The 9,762-nt window shown below is 38.4% G+C and overlaps 1 pseudogene; it reads left to right on the plus strand.

Moving 5' to 3' along the window:
* The first annotated feature begins 7,039 nt into the window (after window positions 1-7,039).
* LOC113284856 lies at window positions 7,040-7,139 on the plus strand (annotated as a pseudogene).
* The last annotated feature ends 2,623 nt before the right edge of the window (window positions 7,140-9,762 follow it).

Below are 9,762 nucleotides of genomic sequence, written 5' to 3' on the forward strand. Positions count from 1 at the left end.
TTTGTTGCTCAAAAGATGATTAAAAGAGTAAAAAGTAATAACACAGACTGTTTGCAACAGTGTATTGGTGTTGCAAAACAGCTGTTACAATGGAACTGTTATAGAAAAACTGTAGCTTTGTCGCTGATTTTAAGACCCTAGAATAAGACTGCCCTTAACAGCTTAATGTTCTTCAGCTGTTAATCAACGACACTGTTCTGCGACTGTCTACCGAGCGTCAATGTTCTTCGCGTTCTTCTTCTTCAGCAGCAGCAGCAGCAGAAACAGAGTTTTGTAAAGCTCTGATTTCTTCTTCTCCGGCTCTCTTTAGGTTCCCAAACTCTCGACACCTCTTCTATATGACCCAAGACATCTATTTATATCAAAAATACCGATTAAATCTCTCCCAAATCTTCCAAAATCTCTTTCCTTCTCTTCACGGCCAAGTTGCGGCAATTTCTTGTTTTAGGATTTCTACGCGTTTCAGAGCTTTCCTTTTTATTCTAAGCTCTTACTTAGATAGATACAAATCTTTGGGAAGGTTTACAGCGTTTTAATCTCTCTAAAATTCCCTAAAACAGGTCACACACGTGACTTTCCATATTTTCTGTTGTGAGAAAAATCCGTCGATTGAGCCCAATCTAATCAATTTAAACACCCATATCAGATTCCTAGACCCATAAGGAGTCTATCCTATGAAAATTAGAGGTTTAATCGACCTCAAACTCCTTCAAATCACGATTGCCAAAACTGCTCTTTAACTGCATTTTTTTCCCGCCAAAAACCTGATTTTTGAATATTGAAGATGGTTGCCCCTTATCCATAGCAGGGGTGTGATTAGCAACTGCTTGGAAATGGGATGCCCCTTAGTAATTAGGTTACCCGTTATCCAAAGTGAGAGTCCGAATAGCAAATGTCCTCCGGGTGCTTTCCGACAACTTTTCGAGCCAATGTTTTCCAAAAATGTTTATTGGCCAAAAATACCTACAAATAAATAAAACACCATAATAAGTACAAAAATGAGCCCTAACAATATATAGAATCGAGAAAAATCGGACACAAAAATGTGTCTATCAAATACCCCCAAACCTATTATTTGCTAGTCCTCGAGCAAAAATAAAATAGAAATAAAATCCTAACTCACTGTCGCAGGCATCGTCGATTGCATTTAACGTATGCAATAAGCCTTTAAACCCCTAGGTGTCCCTAGTGGCGGAGTGTTGTCTCCGGAGGGCTTACCAGAGGTATACCCACAAAACCTTTATACTCCATACCCTAGCTATCTACACGAACCTTGGAAGGCACTAAAGAATCTCCTTGGTTGACATACTTATTGACTACAGGAGGAGTACCCTGATGTGAAATTCCAATTGTTGTACACGAGTTTGCACTCAAGCATACTAAAATTCATATGAAGTGACAGAGCTCTACTCAGATAGTCGCACTATGGACATCAATATCCGGAGTCAAAACTAATCACATGGATAGATCAAGAAGATGGATATAGAAAAACATAGATGGTTTTGATGTTTACTAGGTGAACGGTGTTTCTCATATCTGTCTGAAGGCCTCCGCCAAAATGAACCTATCCTAATGGACTGAGATACTAGTCTGACTAATATCAACACACTTACATATACAAGGGAACCAGTGATTGATAATCCTAACTCTAGGTCAACAAAACTTGCATATACAAGGGTTCCAGTGGTCGATTTTGTTGAATTTATTCCAGATAGTCTGGTCTCTTTTTTTTTGGTTTGTATCTCAATCACTCTAATTCACCCTAGTATTGGTAACAACTTGAATCGTGAGCCCCACCTAATCACTTAGAGAAACATAGTTTAAAAACAAAACAAAATAAAAACAGAAGTGAAAAGGACTCAACGAGATATGGTGAAACTATCATGTTATTTCTAACACCTGAGCTCTGTGCTTTTATGAATAGACTCTTTAGATGTTGCCATCTAGTCAGATTGGTTCCTAAACTCCTACAACCAAAATGCTTCCATCCACTTAGATTGGTTAGTGCCATCCTTAATAGGGATAAATTTCTAGGCTCTGGAGTTTATTTATTGCAACGAAAAGGTAACAAAAAGTTCTACCCCACCCCCAAACTTAAATCTAACATTGTCCTCAATGTTTCTAATCAAAGAACAGTACCAAAAATATAAGTAACAAGAGGAAATAGTAAAGAGAGAAGTCGGAAAGATAGTACCTGGGTGAAGTGTAACCAAAAACCTACAAAAATATTATACAACATACAAAATCGCCTCGATGGTCAATCAAGGTAAACAGGGTCCTCCAGAGGGACCTCCTCAACATCACCTGTAGGAAAAGGCTCTAAAAAGGGCTTCAATCGCTGACCGTTAACCTTCGAAGAACTACTACCATCTGGTGTCCCAATCTCAACAACGTCATGAGGAAAAACAGTACGGACCACAAAAGGACCGGTCCACCGAGAGCGAAACTTCCCGGGGAATAGATGCAAACGAGTGTCATACAGAAGAACTTTTTGACCTGGAGAAAATGACTTTCGTAAAATATTCCTATCATGCACAAGTTTCATTTTGTTCTTATACTCCTTATCACTATCGTATGCATCTCTACGAATCTCGTCCAACTCATTAAGCTGGAGCTTTCTTTGAGCTCCTGCCTTGTCAAGTGAAAAGTTTAAGTTATTAATAGCCCAATAGGCTCGATGCTCTAACTCAACAGTCAGGTGACATGCCTTTCCAAACACTAAACGATAAGGTGACATTCCAATGGGTGTCTTAAACGCAGTACGGTAAGCCCATAAGGCATCAGTAAGCCTCGACGACCGGTCTTTCCTATTTGGATTAACTGTTTTCTCTACAATACGTTTAATTTCCCTATTGGAAACCTCTACCTGACCACTAGTCTGAGGGTGATATGGGGTTGCTACTTTATGGGTAATACCGTATTGTTTCATTAAAAGAGAAAATGGCCTATTACAAAAGTGTGAACCTCCATCACTAATTATAGCTCGCGGCGTACCAAAACGTGTAAGTATATTCTCTTTCAAAAATTGGACTGCGACCCTGTGGTCATTCGTTCTACACGGAACCGCCTCAACCCACTTAGACACATAGTCTACAACTATAAGTATGTAAAGATAACCAAACGAAATAGGAAATGGACCCATAAAATCAATGCCCACACATCAAAGACCTCAATCACTAAAATAGGGTTCAAAGGCATCATATTTCTACGGGAAATGGTTCCTAACTTCTGGCAACGCTCACAAGAAACACAATGACTATGGGATCTTTAAACAATGAAGGCCAGTAAAATCCACACTGCAAAATCTTAGCAGCAGTCTTCTTAGCACTAAAATGACCCCCACATGCATGTTCATGGCAAAAGGAGATAATACTATACTGGTCACTCTCAGATACACATCTCCTAATAATCTGGTCCGGACAATACTTAAACAGATAATGATCGTCCCAAAAGAAATGCTTAACCTAGGCTAAAAACCTAGAACGATCTTGCTCACCCCAATGTTGAGGGGTTCGACTAGTAACAAGATAATTCACTATATTTTCATACCAAGGTGATTGGGAAACAGAGAACAATTGTTCATCAGGAAAGCTATCCCTTATAGGAAGGGAATCACTAGGGGAACTAACAACTAGCCTAGACAAGTGATCTGCTACTACATTTTCTGCACCCTTTTTGTCCCTAATGTCTGGGTAAAATTCCTGTAACAATATGATCCATCTAATCAATCTAGGTTTGGTATCCTTCTTAGATAAAAAGGTATTTCAAAACAGCATGATCTGTATAGATTATGATCTTAGAACCTAATAGGTAGGACCTAAACTTATCCAAGGCAAACACGATGGCTAAAAGTTCCTTCTCGGTAGTTGTGTAGTTCATTTGGGCATCATTCAGAGTTTTTTGCTAGCATAATAAATCACATGAAGTAATTGTTTTCTCGTTGTCCTAAAACGACGCCTATAGCATAATCTGAAGAATCACACATAATCTCAAAGGGTAGGTTCCAGTTAGGTGCCTGGACTATCAGGCAGTAGTGAGTAAAGTTTTAAGCTTCTCAAAAGCCTCTAAACAAGAATCATCAAAGACAAACTTAACATCTTTTGCAAGCAAATTGCAAAGAGGTCTAAAATCAAGCTAAAATCCTTAATGAATCGACGGTAAAAACCTGCATGCCCTAGGAATGACCTAATATCTTTTACGGTTTTGGGACTGTAAAGTCTTAATAAGGTCAACTTTGGCTTTGTCTATCTATACCTTTGAAGAGACGATGTGCCCTAATACAATTCCTGATTTAACCATGAAAGTGAATTTTTCCCAATAAGCACTAAATTTTTTTCCTTACACCTAGTCAACACTAATGTCAAATGATGCAAGCACTCATCGAAAGATGAACCAAACACTGAAAAATCATCCATAAAGACCTCTAAGAACCGTTCTACCATATCAGAAAATATGCTCATCATACAACGCTGAAAAGTTGCAGGGGCATTACATAGCCCGAAAGGCATGCGTCTATACGCAAAGGTACCAAAGGGACGGAATAAAAGTGGTTTTCTTGGTCTTCTGGGGCAATAACGATCTGATTATAACCGGAGTAGCCACTAAGAAGCAATAGTGACTATGTCCAGCTAATCGCTCTAGCATTTGGTCGATAAAAGGAAGGGGAAAGTGATCTTCCTTGTGACCTTGTTCAATTTCCTATAGTCAATACACACACGCCATCCCGTGGTCACTCGGGTTGGGATTAATTCATTATTATCATTCTGGACTACAGTGATACCTGATTTCTTGGGGACAACCTGAACAGGGCTGACCACTTACTGTCTGAAATTGGGTAAATAATACCCGCATCTAACAACTTAAGCACCTCTTTTCGAACTACCTCTTTCATGTTAGGGTTCAGTCGACGTTGCATCTCCCTAGAAGGTTTGGAGTCTTCCTCTAAATGAATCTGATGCATACACACAGTAGGACTTATACCCTTAATGTCTACTATAGTCCACCCTAAAGCTTCCTTATTGTCTTGAAGTACATTACTAGCCTACTTTCCTGATCACTATCCAAATGGAAGCTACAATACAGGTAAAGTCTCAGATGGGCCTAAAAAATACTTTAGAGTATGGGTAGTGGTTTAAGGTCCAACTTTGGGGGCTCTTCTAAGAAGGAATTAGGGTGTAGTCTCAGAAACTGGTAACGGTTCGAACCTAGCTTTCCATCTATCATGTCTAACACAGGGGTAGAATATAATAGAGCATTCACCTATTCAATAGTGCTATTGTCGTCAAAATCTAAACCAAAATGGGATAGACAACTTTTTAATGGGTCTTCAGACAAGATGTTTGGTAATGACTCCTGAACTAAGGCTTCTATCATGTTCACCTCCTCAACACATGTGTCATCTAGCTCATGAGGTTGCTTACTGACATTAAAAATGTTCATCTCCATAGTCATATTGCCAAAAGATAAACTCATCACACATTTTCGACATTTAATGATCGCATTAGACGTAACTAAAAATGGGCGACCTAAAATCACAGGTATCTGGTTCTCTGGGTCAGGGACAAGTTGGGTATCTAGGACCACGAAATCCACTGGATAAATAAACTTGTCGACCTTAATAAGAACATCCTCGATAACACCTCGAGGGATTTTAACAGACCTATCAGCTAACTGCAGTGTCATCTGAGTAGGTTTCATTTCACCAAGTTCTAGTTGTAAGTATACATGGAATGGCAGTAAGTTCACACTAGCTCCTAAGTCAAGTAAAGCTTTTTCTACCCGGAAGTTACCTATTGTGCAAGCAATGGTAGGAGAACCTGGGTCTTTGTACTTTGGAGTTGTGGTGTTCTGAATGATTGAACTTACGTGACTAGCTAAAAAGGCTTTCTTATGGACGTTAAGTTTTCGCTTTCGCGTACACATATCCTTAAGGAACTTGGCATAAGCAGGAATTGTTAATTGATCTTAAGGAAGGTTTATGGTAACTTGCTTAAAAACCTCCACTATGTCATTAAAGTTCGATTCCTTCTTTGTTGGTACTAATAGCTGAGGAAATGGGGCTCTAGGCCTAAAATCAGACCTTTCAGGAACCGAATTCACATCATCAGAAACTTTATCAGTCTCTTCAGCTACTGGTCCTGAGAGGTGAGATCCTGAGGGGTGAACTACAGTATGTTCACTATCGGGCATGGTTACCTTATTGTCTACAACTCTACCACTTCTAAGGGTTCTAACAACATTCAATTGATTCGATGGTTTTGCACCTAATTCATGAACTCCTCTAGGGTTGGGTTGTGTTTGACTAGGAAACTTACCTTTTTCTCTCAAAGAATCACTTATCAGACCAACCTGGGTTTTTAACTCGGAAATAGCCTGACTATTTTCTTGTCCTATCCTGTTACTAGCTTGTAGACTTGTTCTACGGATAACTGGAATTTTGCAGTTTGCTGAGTTAACAAGGCGAGAGATTCCTCTAAACTTAGGATTTTCTTATCTGACTGATTCTGAAACTGAGCTAGTCCTGAAGGATTCTTAGTATAGCCAAAACCTGGGGGAGCATTAGAATTACTAAACTGACCTTGACTTTGGCCCTTAGACCACGAAAGGTTCGGATGGTTTCTCCAACCAGGATTATAGGTTTCTGAATATGGGTCAATCTTTTGACGGTTATCAAATCTAGTGTTATTATAAAGAGCATTGGCCTGCTCTTCAATATTCTGGCCTTCCCAAAAAGGCTCCACTCTACCACTAGTCTGGCCCACTTCTAAGGCTTCTAACCTTTTTGCTATAGCAAGCAATTTTGGCATCTGATTCATAGCCTCCTTCTACCCTATTAACGTTTCCTCTACTTAAAAGAATTGTTTTCTGGGGTGCCCTACTATTTTCCCATTGCTGGGTTTTTTCGGCGATTTCATTAAAAAATTCCATCGCCGCATCAACAGTTTGGTTTTCAAATCCACCAGTGCATAGAGACTCAACCATGGTCGTTGTGGAATAATCTAAACCCTCATAAAGGATCTGAACTAGCCTAACCTTTTCTAAACCATGATGAGGACACTGGGATAATAAATCATTGAACCTTTCCAAATACCTATATAAAGATTCTCCCTCTTGTTGTGAAAATGTGCATATTTGCGTCCTAATAGACGATGTTTTGTGCCTAGGGAAAAACTTATTAAAAAAGGCAGATGTAAGTTGGTCATATGTCTCAATTGACTCGGAGTCCAAACTATACAACCACGACTTGGCGTTATCTTTCAGAGAAAATGGGAATAACCTAAGTTTCAAAGCATCATCATCTAAGCCTCTAATTCTTATAGCACTACAAATTTCCTCAAAATCCCTAACATGGTAATAAGGGTTTTCATTCTCTTTCCCTGAAAAGATTGGGAGCATCTGTAAGGTCTCAGGTTTCAGTTTATAGGGTGCCTCCGTTTCAGCTAACTTAATACACGAAGGACGGGTAGTCCTAGTTGGATTTAACAAAGCTTTCAAAGTTGCCATTTCTGGCGCTATTGGAGCAACATGAATTCTCTCCTCAGTCAAAGAACGTTCAAAAACAAACTCTTCAAAAGCCGGACTTTCTAGATTAAGGTAATCGAGACGCTTCGAACTACTAGGTTTCTCTTTAACAAATCTACCTAGTGCGTCTCTTTTACGTCAGGCATACAATAGAATTTTCTAAATTGGAAGGGTAAGAAAACACAGATCAAGGCCGACTCAACCAAATCAAACATATTGATTTCTAGCAAACAAAAAGCATGATGGCTCCACTTAGATTGTTTCTAGACCAGCTTCTAATCCTTCGAACGGGAATTCGTTACAATTTAAACAAACCCCTCTGGAATCAATCCGAGTTAACGTAAGTTGAATAGAGGCGAGGGAAGCTCGGTGGAGCTTTGATACCCAAGGCCTCACCGGTATTACAAGGCGGCGCAGTAACGCATTCAACTTACAGAAACCTTGAAGAACTTCGAAGTATGCTTAAAAGAGTAACCAATATTTTTCTAATGAATTTCCTGTTAAGCTCGTTACCCTATCGGTCTCGTTCTAGTCAAAATTTTAGGCTTAGGTTCGCGTAGGTTACGTGTTCCTAAAGCGGGCAAGAAGAGAACGGTGATGAAATCCGAACCCTTATCTTGTATGGCCAGGCCTTGCCCTTTACTAGAAAAATAAATGTCCGTATTCAGTCCTCAACATATATGCATACGAAGGAGTCCAGTAACTCGCTGACAGGGGATTCGCGAGTGTTTAGAATCTTACCTCCCGTTCCAGACGGGGGATGAATCGGTTGTAGTCCACTCGGGCCACTGACTCCGATGTCTAGTGTACGAACCCAAGGTGCAGAGACAATATCGTAATTGTCCTCCTTCTCTGCAACCAGTTTATATTTAAAGTACCCTTCCGTAGGGTAATAAAAAAAAATAATGTCCCAAAGTCCAAAAGTCCAAAAAAATAAAGAAAAATTACAAAAATAATAAACCCTAATACAGTTTTTTTTTAAATAAAATAAACAAACCCTAAACTAAAATTGTCTTCTTTTCTGTTCTTTTTGCTTTAATCTTTAGCTCCAAGTCTTTATGAAATCACCAAACTCCTTGGCTCAATTTTCTTTATGATCCAGAACCTGTAGACACAAGATAAATACCCAAAAACATAAAAAAAAGACAAAAATAAATAAAATAAATAAAATAAAATAAAATAAAATAAATCTAAAACTCTAAAAACAAGTCCCCGGCAGCGGCGCCAAAAATTGATGTGATTTGTAGATAGTGGTAAAAGTGGTTCGATTCTCAGACTTGTGAAGGATATTAATTAGACTTAAATTCTAATATTAAAATAGAAAACTTACTAAAAATTATAGCAAACTCAATCAAAGATGATATCAATACTAAAAGAAACACTGAGGATAAGATTCCACTATTTTCCAAATTCAAAGTGATTAAATCAATAATTATATTTGTGCAATTTTCTTGTTTAGTTTGATTCTAAAATATTGCAAGAAGTAGATTTTCAAAAGTAATAATTGTAAATACCAAATATGAAGCATCAAAAGTCTTAAAACTAAGCATACTCCATCAAAATAGATCACAATCACTCAAATAAAAATCATATTCAATAATAGTTCAACGCAAATAATCATATAATTATTGCAAATAAAAAGATAAAATATAATATACCATTTTTTGTTGGGAAAATAACTTCCTCTATCGCCTCAGCAATGGGGTTTAGCTCCTCATATTAATCATGATCTCAAAATATGTGTTTGTTGCTCAAAAGATGATTAAAAAAGTGAAAAGTAATGACACAGACTGTTTGTAACAGTGTATTGGTGTTGCAAAACAGCTGTTACAATGGAACTGTTACAGAAAAACTGTTGCTTTGTCGCTGATTTTGAGACCCTAGAATAAGACTGCCCTGAACAGCTGTTAATCAACGACACTGTTCTGCGACTGTCTACCGAGCGTCAATGTTCTTCGCGTTCTTCTTCTTCAGCAGCAGCAGCAGTAGAAACAGAGTTTTGTAAAGCTCTGATTTCTTCTTCTCCGGCTCTCTTTAGGTTCCCAAACTCTCGACACCTCTTCTATATGACCCAAGACATCTATTTATATCAAAAATACCGATTAAATCTCTCCCAAATCTTCCAAAATCTCTTTCCTTCTCTTCACGGCCAAGTTGCGGCAATTTCTTGTTTTAGGATTTCTACGCGTTTCAGAGCTTTCCTTTTTATTCTAAGCTCTTACTTAGATAGATACAAATCTT

This window comes from Papaver somniferum, chromosome 5 (genome assembly GCF_003573695.1).
Source record: "Papaver somniferum cultivar HN1 chromosome 5, ASM357369v1, whole genome shotgun sequence".
Lineage (NCBI taxonomy): Eukaryota > Viridiplantae > Streptophyta > Magnoliopsida > Ranunculales > Papaveraceae > Papaver > Papaver somniferum.